Below are 20,454 nucleotides of genomic sequence, written 5' to 3'. Positions count from 1 at the left end.
GCACATAAAAAAAAAAAGGAATAATGAGCCTATGTAAACTTGAAAGTAATAATTTGGCACAGAGACTTACAATTCTAAAGAGAACACCATGGTACCTCCCAAATATTTACTTTGACATTTGCCCTTTACTTGTCAAGGGCCTTGCCTTCCGTGTAATTATTCAATGTTGTTCACCTTCACTCATTCAATATGAAGATCTCTTTTCTCATTTCTTTCCCTTCCTTTCACAGTAATAAAGGTATATGTAATTTACTTTAATAGTTTTGGACACAACAGGTAGTTCCAGTTTTTTAAAAGGTAATTCATAGACATGGTAAAACATTCAAATGGTATAAAAGCGTATACAGTGGCAAATAATTTTCTCCACCAACCCATTCTTCAACCCTTGGCTACCTCTTCCCATAAGCAATTGCCTCTATCATGATCTTGTATGTCCTTTCGGAGATATCCTCCGTGTAAGGGAAGAAACAAATATATGATATACCGATGGGTCACTAACCTGTTGGTGGTATCTCTGATCTCTGTGTTAGGTGTTTGAGAGCTCTGCCTACTTGCTTTGGTCCTTATAAATTCAATTTTTTTTCTTTATTACTTCACAAAAATAAAAATCACTTGTTGACCATAAGTTCATGGGCAGAAAATTTAATATTTTAACAACCACTTAAAACATGAAAACATTAATTCTAAGTCTTTGTAATTGGAAATGACTTTGCAATGATTATGTTTTAAAAATAGCAGAGGCAATTCCTTTGTCACATGGGGTAAAAAGAGACAGGAAAGAGGTAGAGTTTAAGCTTTTGCTGAAAGCTGAACGTCCTGACTTAATCTGCAGAATTGTTTTTGCATCATGGAGCCAGAGAATAGATACTACTGGGGAGATCCGTTGAGAGGTCTCTCTCTCTTTCTCTCTCCCTTCTGTAGCAAACAATGGGGAATAATAATAATGGAAAAGGTTTTATTGTCTAGATGGCAGTATGATTGAACCCAATGTATCATTCATTCACTTCCTAAAAGTGGATCAGTGTCTGGAATACGTTTAAGTGTATGGGAGAACTGCAGTTCTCTTGTGAAATAGGAACACAGTAAAAATGTACAACTCTTAACTCTGGACAGAAGGTTTTAAGACACTACCACCTAATGATGTTTGGCTTCAGTACCTCAGTAAACTCCTACTTAAAACATTGTTTTAACAGTCTCCTAGTGTTTGTTGGAAAGAAGTTTCATACTTAAGGCTGGAATTATATGCCTGAGGGCAAATGATAGTAATGTTCTTTCACCTCCTTCTGCCACTCCATCTGTCTTGATAAAAATCTCCATGGGGAGAAGAGGTGGTGTTAGTGATATATTTTGGAGAATTTTACACATTTGTCCTTTCATTGTAGGGGAAAAACAAACAAAAGCATTTCAGTATTTACTTGGGAAAATGTTATATCCTGCAGTTTGGGTTATTTTATCTATATTAAAACACACACACATATATGACATAAAGTGCTGTGAAATAATGGAAGAAAATAGAAACTACTTTGTTAATACTTTTAAACAAAGCCCAGTCTTTTAGCGGAAATGTTCCCTCATAAGAATTGTTATGTGAATACATTTGTTACTTAAATAAATATGCAATTAGTAATTTAAAATATTCCCACTTCAATATATAGAAACTCAAACTTACCTTTGAACTTGTTATGAATAGTCTATGTAGCTTTCTCTTGGCCTGTCATTTGTTACTATTTTCTGTGAAAAGCAAAACAAAAAAAAGTTGACACTTAGTTCAGGATTAGGTAGAAGTATTTAAGATCATGAAAGGGACATAAAATTATGCTTCTGAGAGTTTATAATACATTTTATTTTATACCTCAGCTAAGCAGCAAGATGACATGTAAGTAAAATCTAAGTCTTTCTTCAAAAGGATTAACCCTCCATTGTTGATAATGTTTACCTCACTGGGGTTTTGTATAGCTTAGTTAACATTGGCAAAACAGTATCAGGTGCCTTGATACCATTGGATTAAATGCAGTTAAGTTATTAAGGTTTGTAGTGCTATTACAATTGTGGTTTTGCAAACCAATGATCATTTTTTCATTGGTGACTTGAGTGGAAGCCGAGGAGAATCTTTTGGTCTTAATCTCTAGGGTAGTGCAGTTTGAGGCCAGAGGGCTTTGCTTTATCCCATCTGTGATATCTCAGCTGAAAATCAGTTGTCATCTTTTTCTGAATTCTGGTACATTAACTAAGCGAAATATGCATTGTTAAAGTAGGCTTTTGTGGTGTGTGTGTGTGTATGTGTGTGTGTGAATGTGAGAGAGAGAGAGATGTATCATGTAGCAGTTTACTGATATGGTTAACACTGCAGGCAAGTTGTAGATTGATTATAACAATTCTTTGCATGACTTGGGTGTGACTAAAAGGGTGTAAAATTTATTACAATACAATTTTTAAAAAATTAACTGGAAATAAACAAAAGATCATTGCTTCTGGATCTCACCTCCTAGTTCTTCAGGAAGTTTATAGTTGCTTGTTAATGCAGGGATTAATTATGAAGTCTTTTCTACAGCCTTGTGCATTTGCAGCCATATGTGCAAATTGTTTTTTGTCAGCCCCATTTAAAAAAAATTTTTTTAATGTTTTATTTATTTCTAGGAGAGAGAGAGACAGCATGAGCAGGGGAGGGTCAGAGAGAGAGGGAGACACAGAATCGGAAACAGGCTCCAGGCTCTGAGCTGGCAGTCAGCACAGAGCCTGACGCGGGGCTCGAACCCACAAACCGCGAGATCATGACCTAAGCGAAAGTCGGATGATCAACCGACTAAGCCACCCAGGTGCCCCTGTCAGCCCCATTTTTAAAACAGGCACTGAATGAATGCCTTTGGATATATATGAGGATTTTTTACTTTGTTTTTGTGTCATAATTTTTCCCTGTTGGAAAGTAGTTCACAAAAAATGATCATGAGTTTGACTTGAAACACAAGTATACATTTGTAATTCATGGACAAAAGCTTGAGCAGATTTGGTGAGGTAGAGAGAGTGACCTATGACCTATTTTTCCCCCTTAATTCAAGTATTGGCTTTTTATAGGGGATGTAATTATGTTCTTAGGTGATGGAAATACACAAGTGGTGAGGTCTTCCTTAGTTACAAAAGATATAAAAGGTTGCTCAAACCTCAACCTTAGGTGGAAAGCAAGAGGACTTTATCAGAAGATGGGCTCCCATTTAAGAAATGTCATTCTTTCAAGCAAATAGCCTAGTTCTATCTAATAATGATAGTAACGGACATTTTAGTTTGTCATAGGACAGTTCATCCTCCAGGATATAACCTCAAAAATTTTCAGGCATACTTAGTCACCTTTCCTCCTAGAATGATCCTTATGGATCTGCTATCAGTTGATTTATTGCAACTTTATTTGAACCTGAGTGGGTTGTCAGCATTGGGAACAGTGCATTTCATATATTTCTATCTTTTGTGGAAAATATCCCTGTTACTTGTTGGGAAACTTTCTAGTCATTCTTTAAAAATTTTTTTTAATGTNGAATCTGAAACAGGCTTCAGGCTCTGAGCTGGCAGTCAGCACAGAGCCCGACGCAGGGATCAAACCCACAAATCGTGAGATCCTGAGCTGAGCCAAAGTCAGACGCTTAACCGACTGAGCCACCCAGGCGCCCCTCTATAGTCATTCTTTAATGCATCATTTGATAAGCATTTCTTGAGCAGTTACACTGTGCCAGCACTTGGGCTGGGCCATGCCATATTTATGGAATTGAATAAGAGAAAGTAGCTGCTTTCCAAGCAGAGAATTATTATTTGTGAATATATTGGGTGCTGTTTTGTTTTGCCCTCCTCCCTTCCCTTCTTTTCTCCCTTCCTTCTTCCATCCCTTCCTCTTATTTTCAAGCAACCGATAAAATTTACAGTTATATTATTTTTAACCTGTTGCTGTAGAGTATCTTCACTGAGTCTTCCAGAAACTACTTAGTGATGATAAGATAGGTATTGTTTATAAAATGCCTTTTGTTTCTCAAATGCAAGGCACTCATATTCCACACATTATATTTCTTTTTATTTAACTGGATAGGCATAATTGTTTGATTTCTTGATCAAAAAACAAAATTCCATTGAATAGTTTTAGGATACCTTTTTTGCTCTTGTAAGTACACTAGTCACAACTAGTGACTGGATGCAATCTACCAACACCTTTTCCTTCCGTCTTGTGAGTAGGTTGCCCTTTTGCCCATTTTCCATGTCTGATTGGCAGTTACCAAGTAGGTCCCAGTGCTGAGTCTTAATGCCCACCTTGCTATTCAGAAGACTGTTTGGCTCACTTAATGGCTCTCAGCTGAGTACCAAATAGGTTAGGCATTATGAACTACCAGTATATGGTATAATTAATTAAGTATGATATTAACCTGTTCCTTTAAAAAAAAATGTTTCTTTCTTTCTGAGAGAGAGAGACAGAGTACAAGCAGGGGAAGGGCAGAGAGAGAGGGAGACACAGAATCCCAAGCAGGGTCCAGGCACTGAGGCTGTCAGCATAGAGCCCAGTGTGGGGCTGAAACTCATGAACTGCGAGATCATGACCTGAGTCAAAGTCAGATGCTTACCTGACTGAGCCACCCAGGCACCCCCATTCCCTCCCCCTTTTTTAAATATTCTTTCATGTTAGGTTCAGAATCGATTTAAAATCTGGCTGATCATCAGAATTAACTGGAAGTTTATTATTACTATTATTATTAAATTTCTGTGCCATTTTAAAGGATTAATATTGTTTGTGAAGGGAAAAACCCTGATTGCCCTGTCCTTTTCTATTCATTGTTTTTCTTCTTCTTTTTTTTTTTAATATTTTTATTTATTTCTAGGAGAGAGAGAGACATCATGAGCAGGGGAGGGTCAGAGAGAGAGGGAGACACAGACTCCGAAACAGGCTCCAGGCTTTGAGCTGGCAGTCAGCACAGAGCCCGTTGCGGGGCCCGAACCCACGAACCGTGAGATCATGACCTAAGCGAAAGTCGGACGCTTAACCGACTAAGCCACCCAGGCGCCCGTATTCATTGTTTTTCTTCTATAAGAGTCCATCAACTGTTATTTAAAGGCAGTATCCTTGATTGATAAATTGATTAGAGACGGAATCTCCTGGAATCTCAACTCTTTTATTTTTTGAACATCATTTCTCTCTACTTCTATTATTTTTGATAATTTTATTCTAGATTCATAATGAAAGTGGAGGAGCAGAAAGATTCTTCCCCTGATTCTTTCTTACATAGTATACCATCAAACTCCTCAACATTTCTAGCCATAACTGCTCCCTTAGTTCTCTCACTGCCATAGTGATGGATGTCTCCCTTCCTGCCTTCGATTCACTATAATACAGCTGATATGACTGCTTTTGACAATACTGTTTTTCCACAACTTGTTTAAAACCCTTCAATGGCTCCCCATTGCATATAGTAATAGACATCTAACTTTCTTTGCATGGTGTAAGAGGCCTTTATGATCTGGCTTTCACCTACTTTTTTTGCTTTCATTTTCCACCACTTCCAGTATAATATCAGTAGTACTCAACTGCTCTGCCATTCCATTTTACACCATCAGTCCTTTGCACATGTTCTTTCTGCCCAGTATATTTTCTACTCCCTTTGGCCTAGTTCTAGTTTATGTTTCTTAAAAATTTTTTAATGTTTTATTTATTTCTGAGAGACAGAGAGAGACAGCATGAGCAGGGGAGGGTCAGAGAGAGAGGGAGATACAGAATCTGAAGCAGACTCCAGGCTCTGAACTGTCAGCACAGAGCCTGATGCAGGGTTCAAACTCACGAACTGTGAGATCATGACCTGAGCTTTAGTTGGATGCCCAACCGACTGAGCCACCCAGGCGCCCCAAGTTTATGTTTTTAAAATACAGTTCATGCATTTTCCTTTCTGTAAATCTGCCCTTGCCTCTCCTCCATCTTTTCTAGTCCCTCCAGTGTTGATCACTTTCTGCTACCTAGATACAAATTTGCTATGAGAGACAGGGCACAAGCAGAGGAAGGACAGTGAGAGAAGGAAGCACAGAATCTGAAGCGGACTCCAGGCTCTGGAGCTCTTTCAGCACCAAGCCCCATGTGGGGTTTGAACCATAAGATCGTGCCCTGAGCCCAAGTGGATGCTTACCAATTGAGCCACCCAGGTCCCCCTAAAATGCACTTCAGTAATGAATTTTATACTACCAATTTGACTTTTAAGAAATCTTGGGACACCTGGGTGGCTCAGTCAGTTATGCATCTCTTAATTTAGGCTCAGGTCATGATCTCATGGTTGGTGAGATTGAGCCCCACCTTGGGCTCTGCACTAACAGCATGGAGCCTGCTAGGGATTTTTTCTCTCTCTTTCTCCCTCTCTCTCTGCTTCTCTCCTGTTTCTGCATGCATGTTCTCTCTGTCTCTGTCTCTGTCTGTCTCTCTCTCAAAATAAACCTTTTTTTAAAAAGAAATCTCTATTAAAAGTAACTAGAAAATAAAGTGAAAAGTTGCTTTTAAATGTAAAATCATAAAACAAATTAAAATATTTAGTCTTTGTTAATGCATTTATCTAGCATGTTATATTTACTTTGACATATATTCTTTATCAAAGAACTTGGTAAGAATCATCTGTTTCTCTTCCACAGAATTTTCTTCTATCATTTCTGGTCTAAAACATTACTGGTATGGCTGATAATTATTCTGTGTTTCATCAAGTATGAGCATAAATCATATTATCTAGGCTAGAAAGTATAAAATTATCTAATAACAGTGGAAATGAAGTTTATAAATGACCTGACAAACTGGTAATCTGGAATCTAAAACCTTTTCAATTGAATTGAAATTAATTTTTGGCCCCTTTACAGTCTGTTAATTTTTTTTTTTTTTTTGGCCTTTAGGATGGATTATTTTTTTAACTGGGTTAAATAAATGTACACAGAGATGATCACATGCACATATATATATGCAAAACGGAGAGTTATAATTTTGAAGTGTTATGATTTTAATTAGAGATCTACTATAATAAAAACCACTTTTTTTACTTAGATGTGAGTATGCATAGTTTGAAGATTAAATATACTTATCATTGCTTTGACAGCAGCAGTGTTCAGTTAAAATTCTTAGTATTGTCATATAATTTATGTAGTATTCTTTTCAAAGCTATTAGTTCATTTATAGCAGTTATTAAGACTATTGTTCTGGAGAAGGATTGTCTTCCTTTCTTATATGATAAACTATTGTAATGTTACTGAAGTTTTTAAAAGCCATCCTTCTTTCATGTTCCTTCAAGTTTTCTTAGTAGACTATGGTGTAGGTGTACAGAATAGCTAGGGAAGTTGCTAAATTGTTCTTTTGATAGTTTTCAGCTAACATCTCCAAGATGCCATAATAAGAAACCACATGAGAAACTACATAATTAATTGTTTGATGACCCAAAAGATTCTTTTGTATAGAAAAATTATAGCTTAATATGTGTGATTATTTTCTCTCATAGGACTTACTATATTCTAGTATATTGAGCATGGTTCTATGTAAACACTTAGTTTGATATGCAGAATTTTATTATTATTATTATTATTTTTGTAGACCAGTCATCCTAGTTAGCTCAGCCGCTAACTATAAGATGTAATCATATTCTTTATAATCTTTATAAAATTTGGGGGATGTACCATAAAGATATTCCACATTGTTCAGTGCCATTCCACAGTAGAACACAGTATAAATGTTAATAGGTAACATTTATTGGGCCCCTACTGTTTTGGAGCATTCAGTCCTCAAAATGAGTCTTTGTGGTACTATTGTTTTTGTTTGTTTGTTTCCTCTCTTTCTTAAAGCTTTCACTTTGAGATATGATGGACAAATCTTACAAGTACACATGGAAAAGTAAAGATATGATCACAGTTTGTGTTATTATTGTTATTTTACATGGTACAGATGAGGAAACAGGGGCTTCGAAAGGTTAAATAACTTGAGCCACACAGCTAGTAGGACTGGGATCAAGTCCATCTTACTCTAAAACCATCCTAATGCACCTAACTAGCAGGTGAAAAGGCACACACTGATTTGGATGATCTTTACAGTGATGGTAATGAGAATTCATCTTCTTTATCCATACTTATTAGAATGATGTATATCCTAGAGTAGTTTGCCTTGGGATAAAGAGCGTGATAATGTAATAAAAGTTTTTGTGGAGGCCTAGAAAGTCTTTACACCTATCTTAAAACAGCTGAGGATATTTGGCCCTAGTCACTGACCAACATGGGGAACTAAATCAGGGTAACATTGAATCAGCTATTGATAGTTCATGCCATCTCTTATTAAATTGTTAATAGGTCTATTTCATTCTATAACTAACAGAAAGGAAGGATAATAAAAGCCTGGATTCCAATTCTGGCTGCATAGCTTATTAGATTTGGAACCTTGAACAAAATTGCTTAACATTTATGAAGCTCCATTTCTTTATCTGCAGGAATACCTCCTTTTTCATGATTTTTATGAGTTGTAAATGAAATTATTATCTTAAAACCTAAACACAATGCCTTGAAGATAATAGGAGTACATATATGATAATAGCTGTTATAACTATGTTGTCATTTTAAATTTTTTTTAGAGATAGAGAATGATCATGTGTGAGCACGTGCACAGGGAGAGGCAGAGGGCGAGGGAGAGAGAGAATCTTAAGCAGGCTCCATGCCCAGCGCCAAGCCCAACACAGGGTTAGATCTCAAGACCCTGAGATCATGACCTGAGCTGAAATCAAAGGTTGGATGCTTAACTGATTGAGCCACCCAGGTGTCCCTGTATTGTCCCTATATTTTAATTATTCATGTTAGAAGAAACAAGAGTAGGGAATAAATTTTTTTAAAGCTTGCTTTTTAAACTTGAGCCCTTTGGAAATAAGCATCTTAGTGATGAGCATTCAGAGAGACTAATGTGCCCTACCCTTACATTAGAAACATTATAGTCATAGCAATCTGCCATTTTATTTAATTTCAGATAGTTCTATTATGAATCTAAATGTATATGTTTCTACTTTTAGATGTACACACACACACACCACATTTCTCTCTGGGGAGAAAAAAGTATCTGCATCTATTGAATCTAGACTAATTTAGCTTTTAGTGTTTTTGTTTGGTAGAGTCTTACCCTCATTCCTTGCTTTATTGTCATCACTGAATTGTGGACAAAAATAATGTTATGTTTCCATAATAGTACACTTATTTATTTCAAAGACTAAACTATTGTCTGAAGATATAGTTTATTCAAAAATTAAGTAAAAAATTACAAATATTTTAATGGATTTTAAAACAAGTTTTACAAGCCTCTTAAGATAAAACTTAATTTTTGCTTGAGTTGTTTTTCACCTTATAAATAAGACATAAGCAAAAACACAGCAATCATCAGCACTGGTAAATAGAAAACATGTTTTCAGAAAATATTGGCTATTCTAGTATCAGGGATATAAATAAGATAATCATTTTTATTAAAAGAAATTGGAGGAAGAGAAATGAAAACCTAACCACTGAAAATTACTTGTAGTTTCCTCCTTTCCTTGCATACTTTTAACAGTATTTCTTTTAAACATTTCTTAAAAATTGAAGATGAACCTGAAAGGAGATAAGAAGTACCCTTTTAGAAATTTGTTTTCCAAAAAATAATTTTATTTACTTTAATATATTCTTAGTTTTGGTATGAGTATTTTCTGAAATGTTCTAAATTCTTACTCATGCTAGAGAATGGCTGGTCCAGGGTTGTAACCAAACTACTAAAGTTTGGCCCTATGTTCATATAAAGGACTTACAACCTTGTAGGAAGTCTATGCTTAGAAGAATTTGAGGCTACGTTTCTGGGCCAGACATCCAGAGATACTCTCTGGTTTGCAAGGCTTCCAAGTCTCTTTTCAACATTTTGTCCTAAGGGTTTTGCTTCACTTAGGAAACTAGTAATTGTTATAGTGTTACCATTTTATTCTCCCTTCAAACCTTGCATCTGAAAGATTTGTAGTAGCATGAATTGACAGATAACCAAAGTCTTTCCATTTGTTAAGCCATTCACTTCTTCCTTGATTTGTAAGAAGAGATTTCCAGTAATAGTTTATCATGTTTACATAGTGGATAATCTTTGACAAAACTTCAGTAGTCTCTAAATCTTCTGCCCAGAAGATACTCTCATCAAAGATTCTTGCCCTTTTGAGTATATGAAGGAAATTAGCTGTTACTATTAAGAAATGTTGGAGTATAGAAATTTCTCCAAAAAACAGTAGATGTTAACAATAGAATAACTTGATAATTCAAGGGCAGTATTGGACACTCACCTTAAACAAAAAAACCTAGAATAAAATGTCTAAATTTTTATAACAACCTGTATTTTGGGCATTCTCTTCCTTTAAAAGCATTCATTCTTAATGAAAAGCATGAATTTGTTAAACACAAACAAACAAACAAAAAAACAAAACAAATGCAGCAATTAGATTTTTAAAGAAGTAATTGGATTTTCTGTTTACTCCTATTTCAATTTTACAAATGCTTTATTTTCACTTCTCATTGATCTTTAGCTGGCTATATAACAGAGCTTTGTTGCTTTCCCCTTCCATTACCACCTTCTTCTTTTTCCCCTTGGCTCTGATAAATGGTGATTTGCTTGTTTGTTAGTTCATTATTAAAAAAATATTTATGAGGCAATTATTACATGTCAGAGAATGTATCAGGTGCTAGATATAAAATAATACCCTCACAGGTTTGAATGTAACAGAGTGGAGAAACAAACAAGCTTTTACTTTAAATAAGTGGTTATAGAACCCAAATCACCATCAGTAGGGGATGGATTAAATAGATTTTGAGGCTTCATAAAATGTATGTTTTGTAGCTGTGTGTGTCTGTGTAACATTTTTAGAAAAATGCATAAGACACTGCCAACAGTGGTTGTTTCTACCGAGGATCCGTGGGGATTGGATTGTTATTCATTATATATAATCTGTACCTTAAAAAAAGAAACGAACCTCTATTTATGTACTATATTTTCAAAGCTTAAGTAAATAAGATTTAAAGAAAATTAGCAGTACAATAAACAAGCAAATAAATAAGCAATACACTTTTGTTTAAAAAAATCTGAAAGTAACACCTCGATTTATTAAAATAATCACTCCTTACCCTAATTTCTAAGTTTTGTCCAAAATGCCCTTTTTAAAAAAAAAAAAGTGGGGTGCTGTTGTCACATTTGAAATGAGCAGGGACAACTATCAATTTAGATTGTTCTGTTTTTGGCTATTGGATGATGAAGGAATGATCTAATTTACACTTTCTCACTTGTCAAAATAAACATGGTCACAGATTTCCTGGGAGAATTGAGCCTGAAACCTCTATTTAATGTTGATATTATAGTATCATAGAGCTGAATTTGGAGACAGATTATCCCATATGATTATTCTGTTAAAACTGATAGGTTGCTTGACCCATCTACTCCTTCTTGGGTTCCATTTCATATTTCTGTACATTAGGTAAAATGGATAGGTGTAATGACAAGAAGCAGTTCATTTGAATAAAATGGTATTTTCTCTTTGTAGATAGAGGGCCTGCCTCATTTTTGACAGAACCTTGGCAGAGCTTGACATTTGAATAAATGTAATTATTTTTTTGTGCTTTTGCTGGGAATATTTTAGTCCCATGAAATTCTAACTGAAAAAAAATATTGTGCATCTATGAGTTACTGAATATAACTCCAATTTTGAACCAGTTTAATTCATATTTATAAGTGGTACAAATTTATGTTAGTCATAGTGGTTTATTGATAGGATGCCACTATCATAGATTCTCTTTATAGACTATTTTATTTCTTGCTTTTATTTTGAGAGGGAAGGACAGAAGGAGGGGAAACAGAGAGAAAACGAGCACGGGAAGGGGAGAGAGAAAGAGAAAGGGAACCCCAAGCAGGCTCCATCCTGTCAGCACAGATCCCAACATTGGGCTCGATCCCATGAACCATCATGACCTAAGCCAAAGTCAAGAGTTGGATGCTTATCTGACTGAGCTACCCAGGGACCCTTAATTCTTTGTATCTTAACAGCTCTAGTCCTATATAGCAATGACTCAAGTTACTAAGTTTAGTAATCAACAACTATGTTGGTTACTCTCTTTTAGAAAAGGACATTCCTCATGATTATTTTTATACCAGTATTATAATATGTGGTATTACATGATATCAGAAGTTGGGAGTTTAATAGCATTAATAATGAGCATCTACCCAATTTTTATCTAGTTTTTTCATTAAGGGTTGTCTCTGCAGTTAATTAAAGAATATTTCTAATACACACATGACAGAAAATAAGGTAATCCCATATCCCTGTCACTCACATTGAATAAGTGTTGATATTTTGCTTTGGATTGTTAGAAAAAATACAGATATTAATCCCTTCCTCAATTCCATTTTTATTCCTCCCTGTCCAGAGGTAACCACTGTTCTGAGTGTCATATATATCTTCTGTCCATACTTTTATTCTTATATTATGTGTGTATGCATGAAAGTATGTTTTATGTGTTTTAAAGATTTATATGAATGTTTCATACTTCATATATATGTATTCTTCTGTGACTTTTTTCATTCAGCATTTGTGATACTTGTGCAGGATTTTGCTTAAGTGATACTTGGAGATATATCTGTTACTCTATTGATGAATAGCAAGTATCTCCTTATGCATATCTCCTTGTGTTCATGTGCTAAAGTTTCTGTAGGGTGATTATCTGGAAGGACATATGCTGCGTCTTAATATATGTGCACCTTTGACTTTGGAGTAATGTCACAGTGTTTTATAAATGAATTCTTCTAATTTTACTTCTTTACCTTTATTATATGTTATGGACTAAATTATGTCTCTCCTGCCTCTCAGATTTATATGTTGAAGTCTTAGCCCCTGGTAGCTCAGAGTGTGATTGCATTTGGAGTAAGGCTTTTAAAGAGGTTATGAGTTAAGACGAGGTCATTAGGACTGGCCCTAAAACAATTTAGCTGGTATCCTTATAAGAACAGGATATTTGGATAAATAAAACAAACATCAGGGAGTCACTCACACAGAAGAAGGACCATGTGAACACACATGAGAAGGTAGATATCTACAAGCCAAAGAGAGAGGCCTCAGAAGAAACCAAACCTTGATTTTGGATTTTTAGCCTTCATAACTGTGGGGAAATTGTGTAAGCCACTAGTTTATGATGTTTTGTTATGGCATTCCTTGCAAAGTAATATAGTAGTTCCAAACACTGCTCTGTATCCTCACGAACATTCAGTATCATACTTTTTGTGTGTGATATAGCAGAGACATGGTATCTCTGTATCAACTTTAAAGTTGATCACTTCTCAAGAGTATTAATCAGGGAAGCCCTTATCTGTTATCACATACTTCGCACATTTTTCGATGANTCCATGAGATTTTTTTTTTTTTTTTTATATTTGAGGTTCTGTTTATAATCTATATAATAATTAGGTATTTTCCATTCTGTCCATCTGTGATTTGTGCATAAACTGTATTGCAGAGAAATTCTTATTCAGGGAAGTCAAATTTATCAGTCTTTCTTTTTATGGTTTGTGCTTTTAAAACCTTATTTTTAAAATTTATCTCTTTACCAAGATCTTGAAGAATGTAAAACTTTAAAATTTTAATTGTCAGATTATTTAATTTTTATATTTTCTAAGTAGGAAGCCAGAAATCTCAGTGATCATTTGTTGAATAATTTATCTTTTACCTAGTAGTTTAGAAGATACCTCTGTCATACATGCTGGGGTCTATTTCTAAGAGCTTTATTCTTTTCCATTAGTCTATTTATCTGATCTAATGCCAATACCACACTGTTTTAATTATTATTTTGCAAAATTACATAATCTACTTGGGGATTTTGGTTTTTCATATGAATTTTAGGATTACCTTGTCAAAGTCAATTAAATTTTTAAGTAATTTTTATTAGTATTGTGTCTAATATATAGATCAGTTTGGGGAACAATTCCTTTTTCAGAAAAATGAGGAAGTTTTTGTTTTATGTTCCTCCCCCCCATACAAATCATATTGCTCTTTTGTTAGATTTATTCCTTAGTACTTTATTATTTTTTGTTACTATTTTAGATTTGTTTTTTAATTTTTTTTAATGTTTGTTTATTTTTGAAAGAGCCTGAGCGAAAGAGGGGCAGAGAGAGGGAGACACAGGATCTGAAGCAGGCTTCAGGCTCTGAGTTGTCAGCACAGAGCCCGTCGTGGGGCTCAAACTCACGAGCTGTGAGATCATGACCTGAGCCGAAGTCGGATGCTCAACTGACTGGGCGACTCAGGCACCCCTTTAAAATTTTTTCTGATGTTTCATTATTAGTGTATAGAAATGCAATTTTTTTTGTATGTTGCTTTTATATCCTACTACTTTACTGAATTTATTGATTAGTTCTAATAAGTTATTTTGTGGTATCTAGGATTTTTTATGTACAAAGTTATATCATCTGCAAGCAAAGGCAGTTTTACTTTTTCTTAAAAACTATAGGCTATAATGAGCTATAAGCTTGTCATACAATGGCCTCAATTATGTAGAGGTACATTTCTCCTATACCCACTTTGTTGAGACATCTTACCATGAAAGAATGTTTAATTTTATCAAATGCTTTTTCAGAATCTATTGAGATAATATGACTATTATATTTTATTCTGTTAATATGATGTATCACATTTACTGGTTGCATATATTGATCCATCTTTGCATCCCACAGATGAATCCCAGTTGATTATGGTATATGATCCTTTTAATGTGCTGTTTAATTTGGTTTGCTGGTATTTGGTTGAGAATTTTTTCATCTATATTCATCAGGGATATTGGCTTATAGTTTTCTTTCCTTGTAGTGCCCTTATCTGGCTCTGGTAGCAGGGTAATGCTGGCCTTGTAAAATGAATTTAGAAGTGTTCCCTTTCTTCAGTTTTCTGGAACAGTTTGAAAAGGATTGGCATTAATTTTTTTTTAATGTTTTATAGAATTTGTCCTTGAAGCCATCTGGTCCTGGACTTTTCTTTGTTGGAAGGCTTTTGGTTGCTTACTCAATCTTCTTACTCATTATTAGTTTATTAAATTTTTTATTTCTTCTTGATGCATGTCATGACAGGATGTATGTTTTTAGGAATGTATTCATATCTCCTCAGTTGTCCAATTTTTTGGCATATAATTATTCATAATAGTCTTACAATTCTTTGAATTTCTGTGGTATCAGTTGTAATGTCTTTTTCCTCTCTTAAGGTTTTAAATGTACTTAATTTCTTCAGTCATTCTATATTTTAATGGGTACACAGTGCTTTTACTTGGCATCAGTTATAAGTTGGTTTTGAAACAATTGAGTATTACACCAGCTGGGTGATTACTGATCTCTCCATTCCTTTGGATGACTCTGCCAACAGGGGACAGGTTCCCTTCTTTTCTGATTTGTATTGTTGCAACACAGAAGGTGGCTCCACCAGCTAATAGAGCATTAACATATTTGTCATGGAAACCAAGTGGTCCTTCTGGTGGCTCTGCCATTGTTGCCATTGTTGGCTGAATGCTTTGAAACTGGGAGACCACCTAGAGGGTATTTTGGCCATGGGAAACATTATGAAGCTGAAGACAGAACATGGCAACTGCAGCTGTTGGTCTGCTACAACTTCTTACCAAATCTCCTTGCAAAGAGCCCTGAGAAACCTCTAATTTTTCTTTTAGTCTTTTTATTTTCTTGGTAAATCTAGCTAAAGATTTGTCAATTTTATCTTATCCAAAAACCAACTTCTAGTTTCATTGAGTTATCTTATTGTTTTCCTCTTCTCTATTGCATTTATTTCTGCTCAGATCTTTGTTACTTACTTCCTTATGCTTGCTTGGGGTTAGTTTGTTCTTTTTCTGTTTTGTTAAAATATAAATTTAGATTGTTTATTTGAATCTCTTTTCTTAATGTAAGTATTTATCACTACCAACTTCCATCTTAGATCTGCTTTTCTATATCTCGAATGTTTTGGTATGTTTTTCCATTTTCATTTGATATTTTTTATTTCCTTTTTAATTTTTTCTTTGGCCCATTTTTTGTCCAGGAGTGTGTTTTTTTTTATTTCCACACACTTGTGATTTTTTCAGTTTTTCTCCTGTTACCTAGTTCTAGTTTCATACTATTTGGTCAAGAAAGATACTTGGTATGATTTCAATCTACTAAATTTGCTAAGATATTTTTTGTGACCTAAAATATGATCTGTCCTGGAGAATGTTCCCTATGTGTTTAAATGTGTATTCTGCTGGTGTTGGTTGGAATGTTCTATAAATGTTTGGGGGGGTACATTTTGTCTAAAGTATAGTTCCAAGTCAAGTCCAATATTTCCTTGTTAATTTTATGTTCAGATGATCAATCTGTTGTTGGAGGTGGAATCCCCACAATAGTAGTGGGACCTATTTTTATTGCTATCTCTTTCTCCCTTCAGGTTTGGTAATATTTGCTTAATATATTTAGGTGCTCTAATGTTAGGTGCATATAAATTTACAATTGTTATATTCTCTTGAAGAATTGATCCCTTTACCATTTTATAATGAATTTCTTTGCCATTTGTTATAGTTTTTGACTTACAGTCTGTTTTGTCTGGTATAAGTACCCCTGCTGTCTTTTGGTTACCATTTTTATGGAATATCTTTTTTCATCCTTTCACTGTAAGCCTGTGTATGCCCTTAAATCTGATGTTAAGTATTGTAAGTGGCCTGTACTTAGATCTTCTGGTTTTGCTTGTTTGTTTGTTTGTTGGTTGGTTTGTTTTTAGCCATTCAGCCACTCTATTCCTTTTGATTGGAGAATTTAATCTATTTATATTTAAAGTACTTATTGGTAGGTAAACACAATTTCTGGCTATTTTGTAGGGGTTTTTTCCCTTTCTTCCTCTCCTGCTGTCTTCCTTTGTGATCAGTGATTTTACTTGGTGGTATTCTTTGATTCTTTTCTCTTTTGTATATGTACTGTTGGTTTTTGTTTTATGGTTACCATGAGGGTTACATGAAACATCTTATAGGGATAACAGTCTGTTTTAAGCTGATTACAACTTAAGTTTGATCATACAAAATAGAACCCCAAAAACCCAACTGTACCCTGTTACTCCCTCCCCACATTTTATGTTTTTGATGTAACAATTATACCTTTTTATATTGTGTAGAGGTTAACAAATAATTGTATTTAGAGTCTTTTAATTTTTATACCATAATGAAATTATTAAAACACTACCATATTATAGTACTGTAGCATTCTGAATTTGGTTATATACTCTCCTTTACCACTGTGTTTTATATTTTTATATTACTAATCAGTATCTTTTCAGCTTGAAGAGCTTTTAGCATTTCTTATAAGCCTGGTCTGGTGGTGATAAACTCCCTCAGCTTTTGTTGTTCTTGAAAATTCTTTATCTCTATTTCATTTTAGAAAGACTGCTTTGCTAGATAAAGTGTTCTTAATTGGTACTATTTTTCTTACAGCTCTTTGAATATATTATCCCAGTCTCTCCTGACCTGTAAGGTTTCTGCTGAGAAAGCCACTGATAGCCTTGTGGAGGTTCCCTTGTATGTGAGGATTTTTTTTATTCCTCTGTGGCTTTTAAAATGTTCTGTCTTTAATTTTAGATAGTTTATCATAATGTGTCTCAGAGAAGATTTTTTTGGGTTGAAACTATTTGAGGTCTTTCAAGCTGCATGAACATGGGTGTTCAAAGTCTGACCAGATTTGGGAAGTTATTTCTTTAAATAAACTTTCTGTCTGTTTCTCTTTTCCTTCTGGAACTTCAATAATTATAATTATTTCTCTTATGGAATCTCATAATTCATGTAGTCTTTCTTTACTTTAAAAAATTTTTCCTTCTTGTTCCTTTGACTGGATAATTTCAAATGACTTGCTTCAGATTCACTCATTCTTTCTTCTGGTTGGTCAAGTCTATTGTTGAAGCTCTCTGTTGAATTCTTCTGTTAAACTATTGCATTTTCCACCTCTAGGACTGCTTTTTTAATTTTTTATGGTTTCTGTTTCTTCGTTGAACCTCCCATTTTATTTATGTATTGTTTGCCTAATTTTGTTTAGTTTTCTGTGTTATCTTGTAGTTACCAAATTCCTTTAAGAGGATTATTCTGAATTCTTTTTTACTGTTAATAGATCTTTATTTCTTTAAGGTTAGTTATTGGAATTTTTTTTTTTTTTTTTGAGAGACAGAGAGAGACAGTGCGAGCAGGGGAGAGTCAGAGAGAGAAGGAGACACAGAATCCGAAGACAGGCTCCAGGCTCTGAGCTAGCTGTCAGTACACAGTCCGACATGGGACTCAAACCCATAAACCATGAGATCATGACCTAAGCTGAAGTTGGACGCTCAACCGACTGACCACCCAGGCGCCCCAGTTATTGGAACTTTATTAGTTTCCTTTGGTGGTGTCATATTTACCTGATTTGTCCTGATCCTCATATTCTTATTTTGGTATTTGTGCATTTGAGGAATGAGCCTTTATAGGTTTGCTTCAACAGGGAAAGTCCTTCACCATTTGGCTCAGCTGGAGGTTCTAGACGCAGCTTTGGGCAAGTAGTGCTTGCTCTCAGGGTCCCTAGTTGGATGTGGTCAATGTCTGTGCTTTGAAGTTGGTCAGGGGACCTGCCATTATTCTGTAAGTCAAGTGGGTCTGATGGCTGGGCTCTGCATTCAAGGATAACTTCTGGTTTGTATCTGTGTTCACATAGAACTACCTCCTGGGCTTTGCAATCACATATGGTTGGGCAGATTGCAGGCTATGTTTCCTGGTAGGATGGTGCTGCTGCCTGCAGTCTGAATGAGTAAGACCACATGCTGAACTCTGTGATTACCTCTGGTCAGTTGAGGTCCCCAAGCTGTGTCCTCTGGCTTGATGGTGCCACTGGCTGGAGTCTACATTAAGTGGCCTCTGTGTTAAGGCCATACACAGCTTTGCAATCAGGTGGGAACTCAGGCTGTGTTCCTTGATCAGATGGGGCTGTAGGCTATACACCAAAGTTGGATGGGGCTACAAGGTGGGCTCCTGTGATTGAGCAGGCTACTGGCTGTGCTCTGATATTTGACAGTGTCTTTTGCTGGGCTTCCTGTTAGGGTAGGGCTACCAGCTACCCAACAGTGGGATGGAGCTGGAAGCTGTGCTCCATGGTCAGGCAGGGTTGCACTGGATCCACTGGTCAGGTGGAGCTATGCTTTGTGATTAGGTAAGGTGGCTAGCTGGGCATTCTGACAAGGTGAGTCTGCAAGCTATGCTCAGCAATTGGATGAGGCTGTAGGCTATCTGTGCTGCTGGATGGGGCTGTCAGGTTGGGCTCCAGAGCTGGCCAGGGTCTTTGGTTGGGCAACCTCGTGAGGCGGGGCTGGAGGCTATGTTCCACAGTAGGCTGGTGCTGCTGCTGGGCTTGGCTCTCTACCTGATTGGAGCTGTAGAATGGGTTCTGTGGCTGCTTCAATCCCTGGTCAGGATTCCTGATCAGGAATGGCTGAAGGCTATGAAGGTTATACTGAGCAGCTTGGTGGGGCTACTGACTTGCTTTCCTGTTTAGGCAGGCCATAAGATGTATTGTATGCTGTCCACGTCTTTGGTTAGGCTTCTCTGTTGGATGTGGCTGGAGGCAACGCCCAGCAGTTAGGTGTGGCCACCAACTTGTTTCTCTGCTCCGGTGGGATCTCTTCTCAGGCTTTACCACCAACAGGAATGCAGTCAGCCAAGATCTGCACGTTTGTTGCTGTGAATCCCTCTTTCCTTCTCTGCCTGTAGCAGATTCCCCCAGTAGTCTCCATGAGGCAGTAATTCAGTGGAACTCCTAGGAAGCATCAAGAATGCTGGGGAAGCTTGATTTCCACTTTGCACTCTTCCTTTTCTCATTGGAGAAGCTGTAGGTCCAGGGGGAACCCCTTGTGTAACACCGCACTGACCTGGAGGAGGAGCAATGCAGTCAGAGTGAAATTGCTTCTCTTACCCTTCTAATATTTTTCTTGGTTTTTGTTGTCCAGGGGGGCTGCATCAGCCTCACACCCATGTTCTAGAATCTTGACAAGTATTGATAGATAGTTGCTAGTTGCACTTTCCCTGAAGGGGACCTAAGTCGGGAACCACCTATTTTGCTGTCTTTCTGATATCTGTCTCCTGATTCCAGTCAGGAATTTAACCAGTTTATGAAACTATTGTTTCATATGTTTTGTCTGGGTTTTCATTTGTTTTGGGCATTATGGTGAATTTAATCTTTGTTGCTTCATCTTGGCCAGAAAATGTCCTATATACCTTTTGCAAAGTGAGTATGATAATAATTTTAAAAAACCACCATTCATTCCCAAATATTCAAATAATGTCCTTTCAGATTGACTCTTTTCTCGACAGGTTTTAGAAAGAATAGTCCTTATTTTGTACTGTTTTTACACTGGCTTCTCCATTACTTTTCTTTATCTACAGTTTATCCACAGT

General features: G+C 35.9%; 1 protein-coding gene across 18 annotated transcripts in view; it reads left to right on the top strand.

Annotated features, from left to right (window-relative positions):
* The window catches only part of FUT8 (fucosyltransferase 8), a 309,441-nt gene that overhangs the window by 188,788 nt on the left and 100,199 nt on the right, over positions 1 to 20,454 (top strand). Inside the window, exon 1 of one of the 18 annotated variants that reach the window (XM_077767174.1) lies at positions 20,267 to 20,284. The exons of the other annotated variants lie outside the window; for them this stretch is intronic. The gene's annotated coding sequence lies outside the window, so the exon portion shown is untranslated. Of the gene's footprint in view, positions 1 to 20,266; positions 20,285 to 20,454 lie in introns of those variants that run through there. 18 annotated transcript variants of the gene reach the window in all.

The sequence above is a fragment of the Crocuta crocuta genome, unplaced genomic scaffold (assembly GCF_008692635.1).
Source record: "Crocuta crocuta isolate KB4526 unplaced genomic scaffold, BGI_CrCroc_1.0 scaffold55, whole genome shotgun sequence".
Taxonomy (NCBI): domain Eukaryota; kingdom Metazoa; phylum Chordata; class Mammalia; order Carnivora; family Hyaenidae; genus Crocuta; species Crocuta crocuta.
Note: the sequence above shows the minus strand (reverse complement) of the source record. Positions and strands in the feature narration are given on the sequence as shown.